Source organism: Hippopotamus amphibius, chromosome 12 (genome assembly GCF_030028045.1).
Source record: "Hippopotamus amphibius kiboko isolate mHipAmp2 chromosome 12, mHipAmp2.hap2, whole genome shotgun sequence".
Classification (NCBI taxonomy): domain Eukaryota; kingdom Metazoa; phylum Chordata; class Mammalia; order Artiodactyla; family Hippopotamidae; genus Hippopotamus; species Hippopotamus amphibius.
Window position 1 is genome coordinate 92177707 of NC_080197.1, and position 19825 is coordinate 92197531.

At 36.7% G+C, this 19825-nt stretch overlaps 1 pseudogene; it reads right to left on the reverse strand.

Annotated features, from left to right (window-relative positions):
• Positions 1 to 6978: 6978 nt before the first annotated feature.
• LOC130834109 (E3 ubiquitin-protein ligase RBX1-like) lies at positions 6979 to 7384 on the reverse strand (annotated as a pseudogene).
• Positions 7385 to 19825: the final 12441 nt, after the last annotated feature.

Genomic DNA, 19825 nt, shown 5'->3' on the forward strand with positions numbered 1-19825 from the left:
GTATGGAAGCAATGAAGAGTGTGGAAAGTTTCTTAGCTGAGCTTGCTATCATAGTCATTATTATTATTATTAATTTTATATGCTTTATTTCCATAACATAGAGTAGCTTTCACTTATTCTTCTTGACAAACCACTTTTGTCTGGAAAATTTTAGATCAGATATTAAATCTTTATTCTTGCTCTAATTTCCAGTAAGAGTAATTCTCCACCTCCTCCTGATGACTTTTATTACATGCATTTGTTAATCCTGCTGAATAACCTGAAAGCAGGATTCACGGCCTACTTGTCTTTAGCTTTTAAACATGTGGTGGCTAGTACAGAATAGAATCTCTATTAATATTTTTATGCCCTAGATTTTTTTCAGCTTTATTGAGGTATAATTGACCAAAAAAATTTAGTATATGTAAAGTGTATATCATGATGAATTGCCATTTGTATACACTGCAAAAGGATTTCTGCATCCAGTTAATTAACACATTACGTTCGTTACTTTATATATATATAAAGTGATATATATATCGAGAGAGAGAGAGAGAGAAACATTTAAGTTCTACTCTCTTAGCAAATTTCAGTTATACAATACAGTGTTATCAACTACTGATATGTTCTGCATTCCTACATCACTCAGACCTTATTCATCTTACACCTGAAAGTCTGTATCCTTTTGCCATCTTCTCCCTATTTCCCCAAGTCCTTAACCCCTGGTAACCACTTTTCTACTCTCTATATTCATGAGTTTGATTTTTTATTTTAGATTTCATATATAAGTGATACCATACGGTATATGTCTTTGTCTGGCTTGTTTCACTCAGCATACTGCCCTCAAGTTCTGTCCCTGTTGTCACAAACTGCAGGATTTCCTTCTTTTTCGTGTCTGAGTAATATTCTAATATATATATATGTGTGTGTATATATATATGTATATACACATACAGTTATGTTCACACACACATCTTCTCCATCCAGTCATCTGTTGACAGACATGGTTTGTTTCTTTGTAAATAATGTTGCAATGAACGTGGGAATGCAGACATTTGAGATCTTGTTTTCATTTCCTTTGGATATACACCCAGAAGTGAGATTGCTAGATGATATGGTTGTTCTATTTTTAATTTTTTGAAGAAATGCTGTTTTCCATAGTGATGGTACCAATTTACATTCCCAGCAATATACAAGGGTTCCCTTTTCTCCACATTCTTGCCAAAACTTGTCTTTTTGGTGATAGCCATTCGAGTGGATGTGAGGTAATATCTCATTGTAATATTGCTTTGCAGTTCTCTGATTATTCGTGATGTTGAGCACCTTTGCATGTACCTGTTGCACATCTGCATATCTTCTTTGGCAAACAATGTCTATACAGATCATCTGCCCATTTTCTAATCAGAATGTTTCTGGGTTTGCTGTGTCTTACGTGAGATCTTGATATATTTTGGATGCGAACCCCTTATTATATATATATGATGTGCAAATATTTTCTCCCGTTCCACAGGTTGCCTTTTCATTGTGTTGATTGCTTTCTTTGCTGTGCAGAAGCTTTTTAGTTTGAGGTAGGCTTACTTTATTTTTACTGCCTTTGCTATTGGTTTCAAGTCCAAAAAAATCATTGCCAGGGTGAAGGTCAAGTAGCTTATCTCCTTTGTGTTTTCCTAGGAGTTTTCCAGTTTCAGGTCTTAAATATAAGGCTTTAGTCCATTTTGAGTTGGTTTTGTGTATGATATAAGGTAGCTGTCCTATTTCATTCTTTCATGTGTGGCTGTCAGGTTTCCCAAAATACTTTATTAAAGAAACTGTCATTTCCCCATGGTACATTCTTGGCTTCCTTGTCATATCAATCGACCCTATATCCATGGGTTTCTTTGTAGGCTCCCTATTTCGTTCCATTGTTCTACGTGCCTGCTATTATGGTGTAGATTTAGTGTGTTCACCAGAGGAGGTGAATTCAGGAGGCTCTTGTCTCCATCTTGGACAAAATTCTGCCTATAGCTGACTTTTAACTCAGGTCTTAGACTACGAGAGAAGAAAAGAAGTTCTAGGTTACAAAGAGGCCAGAGAGCTGACTAAAAGCAGGTTTGAGGCCAAAACCCTGTTTAAGAGCCAGAGAGTAAGTATTTCAGGTACACATTCTCTGTTGCGACTACTCAATTTTGCTGTTGCAGACCTAATATATAAATATAAAGCATGTGTTGTAGGGCATGTTATGTAAGTGAATGAATGGCCACTTTTGGCAGAAAGTGCATAGTTTGTCAGCCTCTCTCTACCCTACGCTCTGAATACCTAGGGAACCTGCAACGGCAATACATGCAGCCCATTGCAGAAATGTGTTGCCCTGAACAGACTTGTTTTTCTCTTTCCTGTTTGTAAACATAGAGGAAATTCATCATCTAAATCCCAAAAGCATTTTAGTAAAACCAAAGTGAAGGAGACCACATTTGCTGAAGCCACGCAGAGCCCACCTCTATGAAACTTGCCTCTTTCCTTAGACCCGAACTCTCTCCCTGTTCACCCTAAAGCAATTAAAGCTGAGGATCCATGTACACAGAATGGCTTCTGCCTTTCCCAAGATTTATAAATGTCTTACTGTCACACATGTTAAGACCTCAGGGCTCTAGAAACTGATTCGCAGGATTCCCCAGGCATAAGGGACAGAGCCAACTAAATCCAGCACCCAGGATTTTCTTTTCCTATTTGACATGTAGAGGCAAGTGAATCTATTTTCCCTAATTTCTGGGTTAAGTGAAGTTACCTCTTTGGAACCTAGGGAGTTGGATTCAGATATCTTCCGTAGGACTGACAGCCCAAGGATGCTCACCTACAAAATGGAGCTAACAATGTTACCTACGTTGTAGGGCTTGTGTGAGGATTTAATGATTATTCATAAATATCTAGCACAGTACTTAACATAATGTAAGTATGCAGTAAGTATATTTTTCTTAATACTTATTATTATTCTCAGGTGCCGAAGAGGCTGGTAAAAGAATCTCACTCTTAACTCCTTTACTAAAAGCCACTAACAACAGCCTAAAGCCACTAGTTTGCTACCAATTAGTCTGTTGAATTTTCTTCCCAAGAAATATTCATTTATTCAGATCCCCCAAATGAGAGTCAATCTTTCTCCCTTAGCAAATGTATGTCATACTTTCTACATTTCCCTTCCTGAGCCCATTACATACATTATTATTCAAACACAGAATTTTTCCTTTAGAGCCTAGAGGCAGCTGCAAAATCTAGCTCACCAGGGCTCTGGGAAGCCCAGTCTGGCTCCTCTGGATATGAGGCAGCTGTACCAGAGGGCTGTCCCGGGAGGGCTTCTAATTTAGCCAAAGCCCTGAGAGAAAGGCTTCAGTTCATCAGTTCAGAAAAGTTTGGGAGCAATCGCAGAGCAACCTAATGTCTAACTACCAAAACTGTAAGAGAGAGAGATTTGGATTTCTTGAGATCCCTAGAAATAGCATCAGCATGTCCCTCCATTTGGAGCAAGTGAAGGCTAAATATCCTTAACACAAACTCTAAGAAAATATTGCTGCTGAGGGCAAGTCCTACCCACTGCCCTCTGAAGGGCTCATTTACCATCTAGCTGCATCAATAGAGGGTCCCAAGCCATTACCCCAACTCAAGGAAGTGCCAGCATTTACAGGCACCTCTTGTTTAGTCTGTGTCCTCAAAGATATCTGCATCTTGGGGTTATCAGAGCAGCACCAAGACTATCGAAAATTCCTCTACATATTCTGAAAGTTGTTAAAAAGCAAGAATGTGTTGGACCTGAGTTCACATCCCTGCCCTGTCATTTACTAACTTAATCTTGGTGAAGCTCACTTTCTAAAAAATGGATATATATCCTAATATTTTTGTCTTATCAGCAATAATATCTAACGTACAAAGTTGTCAAGAACATTATATTCTCTTACTTATTTATATGTTATATTTATATTATATAGTCACTGAGAGTAGTGGCTTTAACTGGGAAAATAAATAAAACCAAAGTACATTCACTATAGGACTAAATATGTTGCTAATCCTGATATAAATAACTTTGTGGGTTCCAAAACAGAACTAAAGAAATTGAAAATTTCTCCTAAGTTTTAAACCAACTTCCACGGTTACAATGCAAATGATGAACAGTACAAGGAAAGTGACAGCTCCCACTTTGAAAGCAAGAGTTCTGCCCAGGTCCTGGTCAACACATATGCCATGCTAGGGTACTCTTTGGAGTGAGATGTAACATCTCTCTGGTTTCCTTTCTCTGTCGCCTTCTAGATCCTACAGCTGAGGCCAATATATACCTCCCTGATGACTGGAATTTCTTGATTAATCCTAGGAGAATCCAAGGTGATATTTTAAGAGCTTCAGCCCAGTTCCCTGGCACTTGGCATCTAGTGAGTCTTGTTCCTCATGTGAATCTAAGTTTCGGTTAACTTTTTCCTAAGATGTACAAGTGCCTCTATTATACCTACATTCCTATGTCATTCCTTGTAATATCTTTGCAGAATCCTTAGGTTTGAAACCTTATATAGCACTTTCAAATCCCCTTTAAAGGCCTAGAGTCTGAATGACTGCATAGAAAGCTGCCCAAAGAACACCATATTGTTTTATATGAATGAGGAAAAAACTGAATTGTGCTAAGCTATTGAGATTTTAATGTTGTCTGCTGCAACACTTGGCCTAACTAATACTTAAATTTTCCATTGGAAATTGGAGACTATGGAAGGTGGTCAGCAAATTGGCAATCAGGAAAGTATTGTGTTATGGGAAAGACTTTTGCAAAAATCTGTTGCCAACAATAATTTGGCAGACAGATGTTGTGCTTACCGAACTGTAGCTCTAGGGAAAGAGGTTAGAAAACAATGTTAGTGGGTACAGACTAGTGCGGTCCGCATTTGGCAGGTTATCGCAAGAAAAAAATGAGCTCAGGAAAAGGTTGGCCACATTATAAGCGGAAATAAGAGGGAACAGAAAAAAGATTGGCAATATCTTTGTTTCTAGATCCCAAACAGTAAGTGACCTGATTGAGAAAGGCTTTGAGTAACCAAAAATCTTCTGCTGATCAAAGTGACTTAAGTCTTGCAGCAAAGATCACACACATTAATAGCCATTTGTAGCCACCATTAAATTAAGAAAAAAACAGTTGGAGGAACCAGGCAGTAAAATCAAGCTTATTAGACCAGTCAGAAAAGCATCTTTGGGTATGGTTACAGGCACATGGTACTGATGGCAAGCAAATAGACCTGAAGCTTTGTTCATGAGGACATTGCATGGCACATAAAACCACGTGGGTGGTCTCTGGGAACTTGTAATTAAAGACTATAAAATAATCATCTGGCAGACAGTGGGCCGACAAAACTTTGCAGCCCCAGGAAAGGCACAGCCCGCTTCAGATGTGGCTCAGAGGAGAAGAGATAAGGAAGAAGCTCACAGAGGACAGAGGCCAGGGTCCATAGAGCACAACATGCAGAAGAGTTCCTTCCAGGGAGCGGATGCAGAGCAGAGTCAAAGATCGTCCCCTGCTCTCCAGGTTAGGAGCCTTTGCAATTTGTCCTGAAAAGTAACGATTGTGTCTCCCTGCTTTACCCTTTGCAAACGGACCCATTTTTTATGATGGCTATCAGGGACGGATACTAAGTGCATAGTCACAGGACCATGAGAAACTATATCTGATAGATTGTAGGGGACGTGCATTATCTGAGATCCTGGAAATGAGTGTAATCTGTATGTGGGAAAGGGGGAGAGAATGAAAATTTGGTTACCAGAAAGAGCAGGCAATGGTGGAAATGCTAACGTACAGCAATATACGCATTTCCTTTTCTTGGGCACATAGAAAAACTACATTTCCCAGCCTCCTTTGCCATTAGGTATAGGTCAGGTAATTGAGTTCTACCTAATAGAATGTGGGAAGAAGTAAAGTAGTCTAATTCTAGGTATAGTCCACACAGCCTCCTGCAGTGGAGGACTCCAAGGTGCTAGAAGAAAAGTAGAAAACTACGGCCCGCAGGCCAAATCTGGCTCACTGGCTTTTTTTTTTTTTTTTTTTTACATATTTTTATTAAAAGTAACTGTTTCAAAATAAAACAAAAAAATCATTAGAAGAGTGGCGTTTTTGCAAATCTCGTTTATATCTGACTTAAAAGAAGACAGATGGATTTTCATGTCAGTTTCTTCATCCCATATGTTGCTTTGTTTGAAATATAAAGAAAAACTGACTTCATACAGCCATGCAGTTGGAAAAGGAACTTCATGAATCTTCTGAAAGGGTTTCAGTACCTCCTGAAGTCCTCAGACCATACTTTGAGAACCACTGCAGTAAATTGTATTGCTTCAATACATTGAATCAACATTAGAACTGGCGATTCCTTCTATGGCCAAGACATTTTAAACAAAATGCAAAGGGTGGTAGTGGGAAATTGAATTCAAGGAAACTCGAATTCTCTTATTAACTCAATTTTAAATGACATCAATTTTCAGCTTAAGTTCACAAATTGCTCTTAGCCAGCCAAGATTACATATTAGGTTTTTTCAAGTTTACTTTTCCAAATTAGGAAGAGAAAGCAACACATCATATACAAAGTTTACATTTGTACAGTGGCTTTCCAGTTTATAAAGCCTCTTTCTGTGTCCATGTGATGCCATTTAGTCCTTAGAAGTCGCTTTATAGAGGAGGAAAGCTTGGAGCAGAGAGGCAACTTGCCCAAGGTTACCATCAGTAACCAGGCTGTGGACCAGACTTCCTTGTGACCAAGGGATGCACTCACAGGGCAATTCTGCATTCTGCTCTGGGTGTAGTGAACAAATATCTCTCTTTCAAAAGCTGGCTTTCCAACCCAGGGAGAAGAAACCCTTTATTTATGTTCACTTTTTTCACATACAAGAGAGAGCATCTGTTCTAGAGTCCACCTGGATTTCATTTGACACAGAATAAAATATGGCTGCAGAAATAGCAAACTGAAAAGACAAAGCAGAAAAGACACAGTTCTGTTTAATTTATAATTAAGAAACAAGAGGGCAAGTCATTAAATGAATAAAAAACAATTGAGCTTGATGGAAGAATTCTCTTTTTCTAGTGTGCATACTTTTGGATTCCCATTATCTATCGTCCAATCAACACACCTGCCATGTTTTGAGCCAGCAGGAGAAGCAGTGAAATTGAAAACCATGGTCACAGACTCCTGGTGCAACGGTGTACTCTTCAGAAGCAGCAGACGCCTGTTTAACTCCACATTCTATGGAAAGGTCTATAATGTGGTTCCTGCAGATGGCACAGTTATCAGCCACAATATCCCAGGCCCAGAGAATGACTACATTCTATTTTTTTTCACTTCAAAATGCTTCTTGCCCTGCTGTTGTTGGTACCATTCTGGGTATCCACATCCACCACTGCTGCCATTTTGGAAACACACCCTCTGTGGTCCTCACTGCCTATTTTTGTACATTATGAGCTAAAATGGCTTTATATTTTTAAATTATTTTTAAAAATAAGAATAACAATATTCTACAACATTCAAAATTATATAATTTTTTTTTTTTTTTTTTTTGGCTGCGTTGGATCTTCATTGCTAGTGGGCTTTCTCTAGCTGTGCCAAGCAGGGGCTACTCTTCATTGCAGTGCACGGGCTCTAGCGTGCGGGCTTCAGTAGTCACAGCACTGGGGCTCAGTAGTTGTGGCGCATGGGCTTAGTTGCTCTGGGGCATGTGGGATCCTCCCGGACCAGGGATCGAACCTGTGTCCCCTGCATTGGTAGGCAGATTCCCAACCGCTGCACCACCAGGGAAGTCCTGAAAATTATCTAAAATTTAAATTGCAATGTCATAAATAAAGTTTTATTGGAACACATCCACATTCACAATCATCTCTATATTGTTTATGCCCACTTTTACATTAAATGGCAGAGTTGGATAGTTATGACAGGGACCATGTGTGGTGCCCCCTGCTGACTCAGTGCAATCTACATGGCAGTGATGCAGTTATAACTGGACAGCATTTTGACTGCCATCTGTTTCACTGTGCCGTAACATTTTATTTTATTTTATTCTTTTACTATCCGTGCATATTAATGAGGTCAAAACAAGAAAGGAAGAAAAAAGGGGACTTCATATGGTGCATGTTTAAGGCATAGCAGAGTGTGGATTATTTTGTTATCAAATTAGGTGACAAAGCATTTTATTTTTTACTGCAATGACCTTTTAGCTGCGGTAGGCAAAATAATATCACTGACCCCCCGCCCCAGATGTCCATATCCCTGGAACCTGTGAATATGTTATTTTACATGGCAAAAGGAATTACTTATAAAGTAAAAATATTAAGAAAAACGGGACTTTGCAGATGCAACTAATTTAAGGATCTTGAGATAGAGATTTTAAAATTTAATCTAGATACAAGACTATTTACAAGTATTTATATTAATAGCATTTTGGTACATCAAATGAAGAGCACAGCACTCTGAATAAATCCTGTCACAAAAACAGTAAGATCCACTGTAAATAACTTTGTAAATCTGTGAATTGCACTTCAAAGCCCACAGTCAAAAAAAAAATGCCCACAGTCTTTAGTTGTGACTGCTACCTTATATCCCAATGGGTAGTTTTTTCTTTTGATTTTGTAAATATATACACACACCAGCAAGTCATGGTCTCTGGGGGAGTCCCTTGTGATACAACACTGTAAGCAAAATGGATTGCTGTAAGTCTTTAACAGACTGTATCAATCTACTCTAGGAATCTTGGTTTTTTGGGGTTTTTTTTTGTTTTTTTATTTTATTTATTTATTATTATTTATTATTTTTGGGGGGGTACACCAAGTTCAATCATCTGTTTTTATACACATATCCCCGTATTCCCTCCCTCCCTCAACTCCCCCCCCACCCTCCCTCGAGTCCCCCTCACCCTCCCCGTCCCAGGAAATCTTGTTTTTTAAAAAGTTAAAGGCAAACATAAAAATGAGTCCACAAATTAACCAAATCATATTTTCTGCACATTCCACTTTTGGGTTTTATTTAATATTGACTGTAAAATATTCTGTTATTACCATATGTTTACAACCCAGAAAGAAATGTTTTTTACTTTAGTGTCTGTAAAAGGGGATTTAAAATATGTAATTTAAACACTGCAGCTGACCTGAGCGCATTTTATATCATATGCTGAGGTTTACCTATCCTACTTCAAATAACTTCTCAATTCCCAGCCTGAAGCATGAAGTCAATTAGAAATCAATGAACAGAAGTGAAGAACTTGTTAAAATATGTTTTTTCCCTAAGGAAATAAGATTGATTCCTTTGCTATACAGTACTCTCTCAGTGGCAAACCACCTACTGCAAAGTAGTAACTTACTTTGCAGCAATGCAAACACTGAAACACCATTAGAAACACTTTCCCTTTTACAAAACAATTTATGAAAACATGACATAAAATAGCCCCTCATACTAAGAATACAAAGAATATCTTAAATTATTTCACTGTAGTGTTAAAAACACACAATTTTAAATCCCTTAACAGCAGGCCTGGAGTTCTGACAGTCTGGTTCTGAATCTCATCATTCCAAAAAGACACTGAGACCATTATTATCCTAGTGGTTCTAATGTAATCACAATGGTCTTTATAAAAGGGGAAGCAGCACATTCAGAGGAGGAAATGGGATGATGGAAAGCAGATGTTGGAGTGATGTAATTGCTGGTGGGGGCCATGAGCCAAGGAATTTAGGAATCTTCTAGAGGTTGTGGAAAGCATGGAATTAGATTGTCCCATAGATCCTCCAGAAGGAATACAGACTCACCAATACTTTGATTTTCACCAGTTAGACTCCCTTTGGATTTTTAACCTCCAGAACTATAACATAATAAATTTGTGCGTGTTAAGTCAGTAAGTTTGTGGTGTTATAGCAGCAATAGGAAACTAATACAATATGTGTTGATATTACCAGAGAGAACACACATTGAAATAGTCCCAACTGACAGGAAATCAATGTCCAGAAAAATTAAAAAATTTAAAACAAAATATCTTATCACAGTAGAATTTCTTCACAAAAGTAAAGAAAAAAAAATAAGGCTGCAACCTAAGTAAATTTTCCAGTGGCTCATTTGTTAACCAAGCAAGAAAGCCACTTATGTATGATAAGTCAATTAAATTGTGTTTGCTTGCAGCTGAAGATATACATCCAGAAAAAAATAATTCAAAACGATTACCCTTTTGATTGAAATACTCAGAGTTAAGGATATTGGAAACAACATCAAGAGTTGACAAAATCATTAGTAATAAGGTAGATGATTTTGAGTGCTTTGTCTTGGTTCTTGATGAGTAAACATTATCTATACCACTCAGTTCTTTATTGGATGCCAAGTTTTAAGTTACTGAATCATCTGAGTGGAACAACTACAGGTGAATATCTTTTCAGAGAAGTTGAGAAAACATTTGTTCAGTACAACCTGAAGTGGCATCTGCAAAGATGTATTACAACTGATGACGGTAAAAATATGTGTGGAACAGAAAAAGGTTCTGTCGGACAAATTCACAAAGGTGGTGAAAAAACAAGGTATTTAGAGCCTATGGTTGTTAATTGTCTTATTTATGAGCAAAGACTTTGCAAAAAATGTTTAAATCTACCATGTGTTATTGAAACAGAAGTGTCAACAGTATATTTCATTTGCTCTCCTGGATTTATCCATCATGAGTTCCATGAATTTTTGTCAGGAATAAGAAGATGGATTTCTTACCTTGCCCTACTACACCGTAGTCTGATGGTTTAGCAATGTTAATGTTTTATTGTCAAAATAAACAGACAAAATTGAATTTTTTCTGAACAAGGAAAGCTATGCTCAGCCACTATTATCAAATACTGAATGACTTTGAAAACCATCTTTTCCCACAGAATTGATAATGTTTACTGAATTCAACCTAGAATTTCAAGGCAAAGTAGCACTTATATGTGAAACACATACACCGTAAAGTCATATAGGTTTACGAACCTAAGTCATAGTTTCCATAACAACCTAGTGTTGTTTGCGCCACAGGTAATGCCAAGCTGCTTTATACACTTTTTGTGCTGTAAATTTAAAACAAAGCCCCAAGTCTCCATTCCCACATGAATTTGCAGTGATATGCTTTCCCAGCTCAAACTACTCTTATAGCAATATTTTTGGTATTTCAATGCAAATACAAAAATTTCCATATTTCAAAATCCACATAATTGTTCAACTGAGGAGCTTCCTTCTAATCTTTAGTAGCAAGCGATTAGTCTCAATGTAATGACAGTTTAAAAGGCAAGAGAAGAATCTAATAGAATCCTGAAGCTACCTTTCAAGAGATGAATATGGTCAATTAAAATCATACACTCATGGATTGATATCAGTATTGGCAGAACTTATCCATATGAAAAGATGAAATATGAAAAATAATCTCATTACAGACTAGCATTAACTGATGAACATTTGCAATCATTTTGATTATAGGGAAAGTAATTTTAAAACTCAATTAAGCAAAATTCTATCCCACAACAAAATAATTCAATTTTTCTCATTGGTAGGCTTGTATAACAAAGAACTGTACTTAGTTATCATACTTTGAATTTCATCAAAATAATATTTGCTGAAATTTGTTTTCTTTCTTGTTCAGTAAGTACTACATAATATCTTTGCTTTTGCCTCTTCACTGGCAAAGCCTAAAATGTTTACTATCTAGCCCTTTACAGAAAATGTTTTCTGACTCTGATTTAGAAGAGGTGGGGCTATTAGATACCAGGAGACTAGAATACTAATCACTAGATGGAGGGCTGATCACTCAACACTCAGTTGGATCACCAAATAAAAAATTAACCTTTGTTGTGGTAAGCCACCAAGACTTGTGGGTTGTTTGTTACAACAGCCAGTATTACTTACCATGACTAAAACAACCTTTTAACTATATGATCGAAATTCACATTTAAGGAAACCTCGGAAACCATGAGAATCTCCAGGAAATACTAAGTCACTTTGGGAAAAAGCTATAGATGTATTATCTTAGCTAAGTAAATCAGCACAGGGAATTCATCTTTCCCTGTGCCAACATTGTTCAAGGCACTGTGAGCAAGGTTATATGCAAGGTTGATTTGATGTTTCTCTTTGAATTATAAATTCCCACTTATTTTTGAGTTGTGCAATTTAATGCATTTAAATCAATAAATCATTAGATGCCAGATGCAATCATTTGTTCAATGGAAGCCTTCGCTTAAGATGAGGAAAGAACATGCATTTTTGCTTTCCTAAATGAGGAATTTCTCATCCCTTGGAATAATGCTGAACTGTTCCTTGTTTGCAAACTAGAAAATAATAAATTTTGAGGTCTGAATAGGACATTGCTTTGAAATATCCCCAGAGAGAGCCCAGGCAAACTTCTGTAGTAAAAAATGCAGCCACCAAATTGTCAATATTTGTCCCAGTTGCGTGAAGAACTAGAGAGAGCAAAACACTGAGGAGAGAATTTTTTTTTCCATTTGGCATTGTGAAGCGACATAATTACCTGAGGTGATAAGCATTTCACGTTCTGATTCAGAGTAGAATCAGGTCCGTAAAATTAAATTATGTAAGCATGGCTCAATATTTCTTTCAAATTGCATATTTTAAAAATATTTTCTGGATGTATTTAATATGATTGTGTATCCCAGATCTCATCCTAATCATTCTAATTAATTTTTTCCCAAATATTCCTAAGCATGAGAATCCCTTGGGGTAAGTGTTTCTTAACATGGCCGTTTTTGTATCCAGAAACCGATTCATCAGGTCAAGTGAAGGCCCAATAGTCTGTACTTTCACAAATTCACCTTGGAGGTTAAAGTGGATGTTGCATATTATGAATGGGGCTCACGCAGCCTCCATTCTGCCTTTTCAGACTCTCTTGCAGTTAGGGTTCTGGCTGCAAATTAATCCCACTAGTTAGAGTGCACTTGCAGAAAATTTGGAAGCCACCTTTCTGCCCCCTTTTGGCAATTTCTGCTCTCAGGCATGGTTGTGGTCATGAGTTTTCTCAGGTAATATTTCAGTATCTGTTATCCAGTTTTCTATGTGTTGATCAGTGGCAGTTTCAGAGGTAGCAGTGGTGTCCCTTTTTTCTGGCATAGTTCCAGTGATGACCTATTGTTCTAGAATGTTCCTGGAGGCCCAAACAAGAAAGTACCTTTTTATATAACTTCTATTTTGTAAGTATCTAATTCTCTGCATCATGTCAATTCTGCTTAAAATACCCAGAGTTGCTTCTGTTTCTTGAATTAAACTGTGACTAATAAAGAATATGAAATCAGCGTTAACATTATACAGCAGTGGGTTCTAGACAGTACCATCGTTTCTATCTCTTAGAAAACTATTCTTTTCTCATTATATAGGAATGTGTTTGTGAGAAAATTCGTTAATGGTATCAAGATGCCAGTGAGTTCCTGGATTGGTATTTGGACTGCAAGTTTGATCCCCAACTGCTTCCCTACTCCACCTCCCTTCCTCAACACACACATCAAAGGATCAAAGGTCATAAGCCTTTTTACCATTGCTTCTCCAGGTGGAGACCACCCTTAGGCTGAGACCACAGACCCTTTCTAGAAGAGCTGCAAATGTGATAGATGAGGGAAGAAGCCCATTCGAATGTAAACTTCATAAGGGCAGATATTTTTGCTTGTTTTTTTTTTTCAATGTTACAATCATAATGCCTAGAACAGTGCCCGACAGACAATTATAATTACATAAAGCATTTTATGAATTGATGAATAGTTGTTGAAGATTTGTTGAATAATGAATTAGTATAGCGCTGTCTAAAGGAGTTACTACTTTTTATCAGAGTAAACCTTCCAGAGCCTTGTCTTGCCTCAAGGCTTAAATGGTATATTAGGGATAAAAAAAGAAAGAAAGAAAGAAAAGAATATTCAGGGCCTAGAAACAAGGACTGGACCTAAGTAGTCTGGAATTTTACTTACCAACCTAAATCTCTGAATAGTATGATTTTCACCTCTCTGTCTTGCCCGCCAGCCTGGCCACTCTGTGACCCTATGTTGTGTTTCAAATGTTGCTCTGAGCTAATATTGGTTACTGCCAGTCCATCAAGTTATGTCCTAGAAACAACTCTGCTACTTTCTATTGGAATGCCAAGCCTAGTTTTGCATGTTTTTGGTCTCCTAAGCCCCTTACAATTAAGTGGATGTTGAGGTGAAACCTTGGTCTTAGTAATAAGAACAAAATCTAAGTTATCAAAATCAACACCCACATTTAGAGTCAAGCTGACATTAGGTGACTTAAAATTAAGCTCCAGAACACTGGGCTAGTACATACATCCCTCTTGCTTAAGGTCAAGATTGTCCCAAAAAATACTGGTATGGCTGATGATTGGTTGCAGACATTGAGGTGTAAGAGCTATGAGAAGAAGTAGGTTATACAAGTTGAAATAAACTCTGACAAGGAAAAGTTTATTTTATTCATTTACATCAGTGCCACTTGCTGATCTTTATCATCAAACATGGAATTCCCAAGGTTTGAATAGAGGGGAGTTCCAGGACAAGAATCCCCAGGCGATATTTTGTACAGCTAAGTGATTTGTATCTTTCTCCTGGGATTCCGTCACTCCTGTTATCACACCGTAGTCACTCTTTAAAACTGTGATCCACCAATGGAAAAATAAACTTAATAACCTTCAGCACAGCTGAGCTATATTGACATTTAAAAAATTACCTATGATGCTAAGATAGATAAAATTAAAGAGGAAAATATAAAATACATGTAAACTATCTATTTCCTTAAGAACAGATGTCCTTCTATCTTTCATAAAGGCCTGAAACATTTTCGCCTGTCTTACTTGCCTTCCAAGCATCTTTGATTCTTTCTTATTTCCATGAGACAGAATGCATCTCTGTCCTCAGATATGCTGATAAATTTCCCAATCTTCTCTCTTTGGCAAAAATATTTTCTGTTCTACTGAATATTGAAGTTGCTCTTGTACCACTCAATTAGTCTTTCTAAATCACTTAACCCACATCAGAACAAAAGACTAGATTTTAATTTTATGATTCAGTTTCCATCACTGTTTTAACTTACCCATTGGTTTAATATAGCAAACGTTTGTTGGTATCTTTTCATGCATCGAGCTCTAGGCAAGGTTCTAGGCATACAAAGATGAGTGGCCACTGCCTTTCCCGTCAAAAAGATGAGACCCTGAATAGCCAAAGCAATCTTGAGAAGGAAAGACAGAGTTGGTGGAATTAGGCTTCCTGACTTCAAACTATATTACAAGGCCACAGTGATCAAGACAGTATGGTACTGGCACAAAAATAGAAAGGAAGATCAATAGAACAGAATAGAGAACCCAGAGGTAAACCCAAGCACATATGGGCACCTTATCTTTGACAAAGAAGGCAAGAATATACAATGGAAAAAAGACAGCCTCTTCAATAAGTGACGCTGGGGAAATTGCACAGCAACATGTAAAAGAATGAAATTAGAACACTTCCTAACACCATACACAAAAATAAACTCAAAATTGATTAAAGACCTAAATGTAAGGCCAGACACTATAAAACTCCTAGAGGAAAACATAGGCAGAACACTCTATGACATACAAAAAAGCAAGATCCTTTTTGACCCACTTCCTAGAATAATGGAAATAAAATCAGGAATAAACAAATGGCACCTAATGAAACTTAAAAGCTTTTGCACAGAGAAAGAAACCAAAAACAAGACAAGAAAACAACCCTCAGAATGGGAGAAAATACTTGCCAATGAAGCAACTGACAAAAGATTAATCTCCAAAATATATAAGCAGCTCATGCAGCTTAATACCAAAAAAAGCAAATAACCCAATCCACAAATGGGCAGAAGACCTAAACAGACATTTCTCCAGAGAAGACATACAGATGGCCAACAAACACATGAAAAGATGCTCAACATCACTAATCATTAGAGAAATGCAAGTCAAAGCCACAATGAGGTATCACCTCACACCGATCAGAATGGCCATCATCAAAACATCTAGAAACAACAAATGTTGGAGAGGGTGTAGAGAAAAGGGAACCCTCCTCCTCTTGGTGGGAATGTAAGTTGGTACAGCCACTATGGAAAACAGTTTGGAGGTTCTTTAAAAAACTACAAATAGAACTACCATATGATCCAGTAATCCCACTACTGGGCACATACCCAAAGAAAACCATAATCCAAAAAGAAATATGTACCATAATATTCATTGCAGCACTATTTACAATTGCCAACACATGGAAGAAACCTAAATGCCCATCAACAGATGAATGGATAAAGAAGATGTGGCACATATATACAACAGAATATTACTCAGCCATAAAAAGAAATGAAATGGAGCTCTATGTAATGAGGTGAATAGACCTAGAGTCTGTCATACAGAGCAAAGTAAGCCAGAAAGAGAAAAACAAATACTGTATTCTAACTCATATATACAGAATCTAAAAAAAAAAATGGTACTGATGAACCCAGTGACAGGGCAAGAATAAGGATGCAGATGCAAAGAATGGACTGGAGGACACGGGGTTGGGATGGGGGAGCAGGGGATGAAGGGGAAGCTGGGATGAAGGGAGAGAGTACCATAGACATATATATACTACCAATTGCAAAATAGATAGCTAGTGGGAAGTTGCTGTATAACAAAGGGAGATCAACTAGATGATGGGTGATGCCTTAGAGGGCCAGGACAGGGAGGGTGGGCGGGAGTCATGGGATGGAGGGGATATGGGGATATATGTATAAATACAGCTGATACACTTTGGTCTACCACAAAAGCTGGTACAAGAGTGTAAAGCAATTATATTCCAATAAAGAGCCTAAAAAAAAAAAAGCTATCTGTGGTACCATGGACAGAGCCACAAAAACCAACTAAAATGTTAAGCATGCTATAACTTGAAATGGAAACAATTATCAAAATAATTACCAAATTTGGCAGGTTTTGAGTAAAATGAAGATTGAGATTCTTCTCATAGAATGGAGCATTAGATGCAGCAAATAGACACTGGTGACATTTAAATTTCAGTGGGACTGCGCTGTATTGTCTGTGAGATAGAACTTTTTCTTCATCAAATTATATCAATTATGAAAGTGATTCTTTATATGTCAAAAAAAAAGCTGTTGAGTTATAGGTTTATATTACTTTTAGCCATCTTTTTAACTTTACTTTTTTTTTTTTAATTACATCCAAAATTTTCTTTTCTTTTGACTGGGGATATCTAATATATAGTCATAATTTTGACAGTGTTATATTAGGTTGGCCAAAGAGTGCCTTCAGTTTTTAAGTAAACATAAAAGACACATTTTTCATTTTCACCAAGAACTTTATTGAACAATGGCTTTGCCCTTTTGTTTCACTACCTTCTGCCATTTTTCAGGCAACTTCATAATTCCATCTTCCCAAAACTATTTATCCTTTTGAGCAAAGAACTATTCCAGGTGCTTCTTACAGTCTTCCAGGGAATGGAAATTTTTTTCCATTTAGGAGAATTTTGTAAAGACTGAAATAAATGGAACTCTGAAGGTGCAATGTCTGTTGAATATGGTGGATAAATCAGAACTTCCCAGCCACACTGTAACCGTTTTTGCCTGGTCATCAAAGAAACATGCAGTCTTGCGTTATCCTGATGGAAGATTATGTGTTTTCTGTTGATTAACTGCTGCTGCTTTCAGTTGGTCTAATTGGGAGCAGTACTTATAGGAATCAATCATTTGGTTTTTCAGAAGGAGCTCATAATAGAGGACTCCCTTCCAATCCCACCTTAACACAACATCACCTTCTCCGAATGAAGACTGGCCTTTGGCGTGGTTGGTGGTGGTTCATTTCACTTGCCCCACCATCTCTTCTGTTCCACTTTATTGTACAGTACCCACTTTTCATCGCCTGTCACAATTTGCTTTAAGAACAGAATGTTTTCATTATGTTTAGGTAGAGAATCTCATGTGGAAATATGGTTAAGAAGGTTTTTTTTCCCTTAACTTATGTGAAAACCAAACATCAAAGCAATGAACATAATCAAGCTGGTACAAATGATTATTAACACTTGATTTGGATATTTTGAGTATGTTGGCTATCTGCCATGTGGTATAACATAGATTGTTCTCAGTTAATGTCTCAATTTGATCACTATCAACTTCAACTGGTCTACCCAACCGTGGAGAATCGTCCAGCGAGACATCTCCAGGACGAAACTTTGCAAACCACTTTTGACACATTCAATCAGTCACAGCACATTCTACATACACTGCACAAATTTTTTTTGCGTGTTTCAGTTGCATTTTTACCTTTCTTGAAATAATAAAGCATAATATGCCAAAAATGTTGCTTTTTTTCTTTCATCTTCAACATTAAAGTGGCTACACAAAAATTCACCAATTTTGATGTTATTTTTTACATGAACGCTGATGTGACAGGTGTGACAATACAGTCTAACAAAATTGTTTCAAGGGACGTTAAAACCAACTAAGTGCTATTAGAGCCATCTTATAGAAAACAAACAAACAAACAAACCTTTTGGCCAACCCAATATCAATATTTTTATATTGAATATTGATAATCCAGGGTCAAGGTGATTTTAGAAAATTTGCATTTGTTTTAAGTTTTTACAATCTCTTTGATTTCAAGTAAGTATCCTATTAATAAAACACTGCAAAGTATACAAAGTATTTGAAAGTTAAATTTAATAACAAACAGGTTCTATTCACCTTATTCTTTCTAAATTCCAGAGGTCAGGTATGCAGAATACAGTCAATTCTGTTAATTTTCATTAAATATTCTTTATACTGTTTAGTATTTTCTTATTTTCAACAATAGACTTTTTTATTTTTTCATTAAAAAAACTTATTTTAAAATAATACTAACAAATTTTCCTCACTTTGGAGCTACAAATTTTCTCTCAATTTCTCTATCATAAAACCATTTCACTTGTATTTGACAAGACAAAGGTAAACATTTTGTTGTAAGTAATTGTGAAAATCCATGCAATTGTTCAAATATTCTTGATACTTTTCAACTTGCTGTCAGCACTTACGTAGCATCACTGAAAAATCATGCAAATTATTGAATTCGGTTTCCTCATTTTCCTGATGAGACTCAGAAAAGAGAACTGATGTACACAGACAAGATCACACACTTTCTTAGTTTATGACAAAAATGGGAATATAACCCAGAATTTTAGGTTCCTATTTTAGGACACTTTTATTATAACGCAGCTGTCTTCTTAATTAACTATAAAATAATAAAAGGTCACGTTTGACATAAAAGTTGTAAGTAAAAAATTGTTTATACCCCAGACATTTAAATAAATAGATCTGTCATAAATAATGATACAAAATATTGGTTTTATAATTTAGGATATTTAAGAAATTTTCACTTAACATCAGTGTTTGACTTGAGTGATCAGCAAGGTAGCATGTAGTTTTGTCAACATAATACCCTATAATATGTTATTGTGAATATTTTCAATCCATAAGTATTTTTTTAACATTCCTACTTGCGGAGCACTGTCCCAGTTTCCAGGGAAAATTGGTTTTTTTTTAGGGGGGGCGTGGCACAGTTGGAGAGGATTAAAAAAAAAGTAAAGGACATTGTGGGTTGTTTTTTTTTTAATATAACCTTCAGTGTATTAACAAAAGTGGGGGAAGAAATCCATGGTTAAGTAAAAGAATTTTCTTACCAATTTTTCAGTCTTTAAAATTTATTATTTCCTAAGATATAGTGAGAAAAGGAATCATCCTTAACTTCTCTCTCCTTTACATTTCAAGTTCCATTCCAAGTATAAATATTATACCTCTGTCTTGAAAAGAGTTCCAGAATCTCATCACCTCTTACCATCTCTCCCATCATATAATAAAGAATCTGACTCCATTTT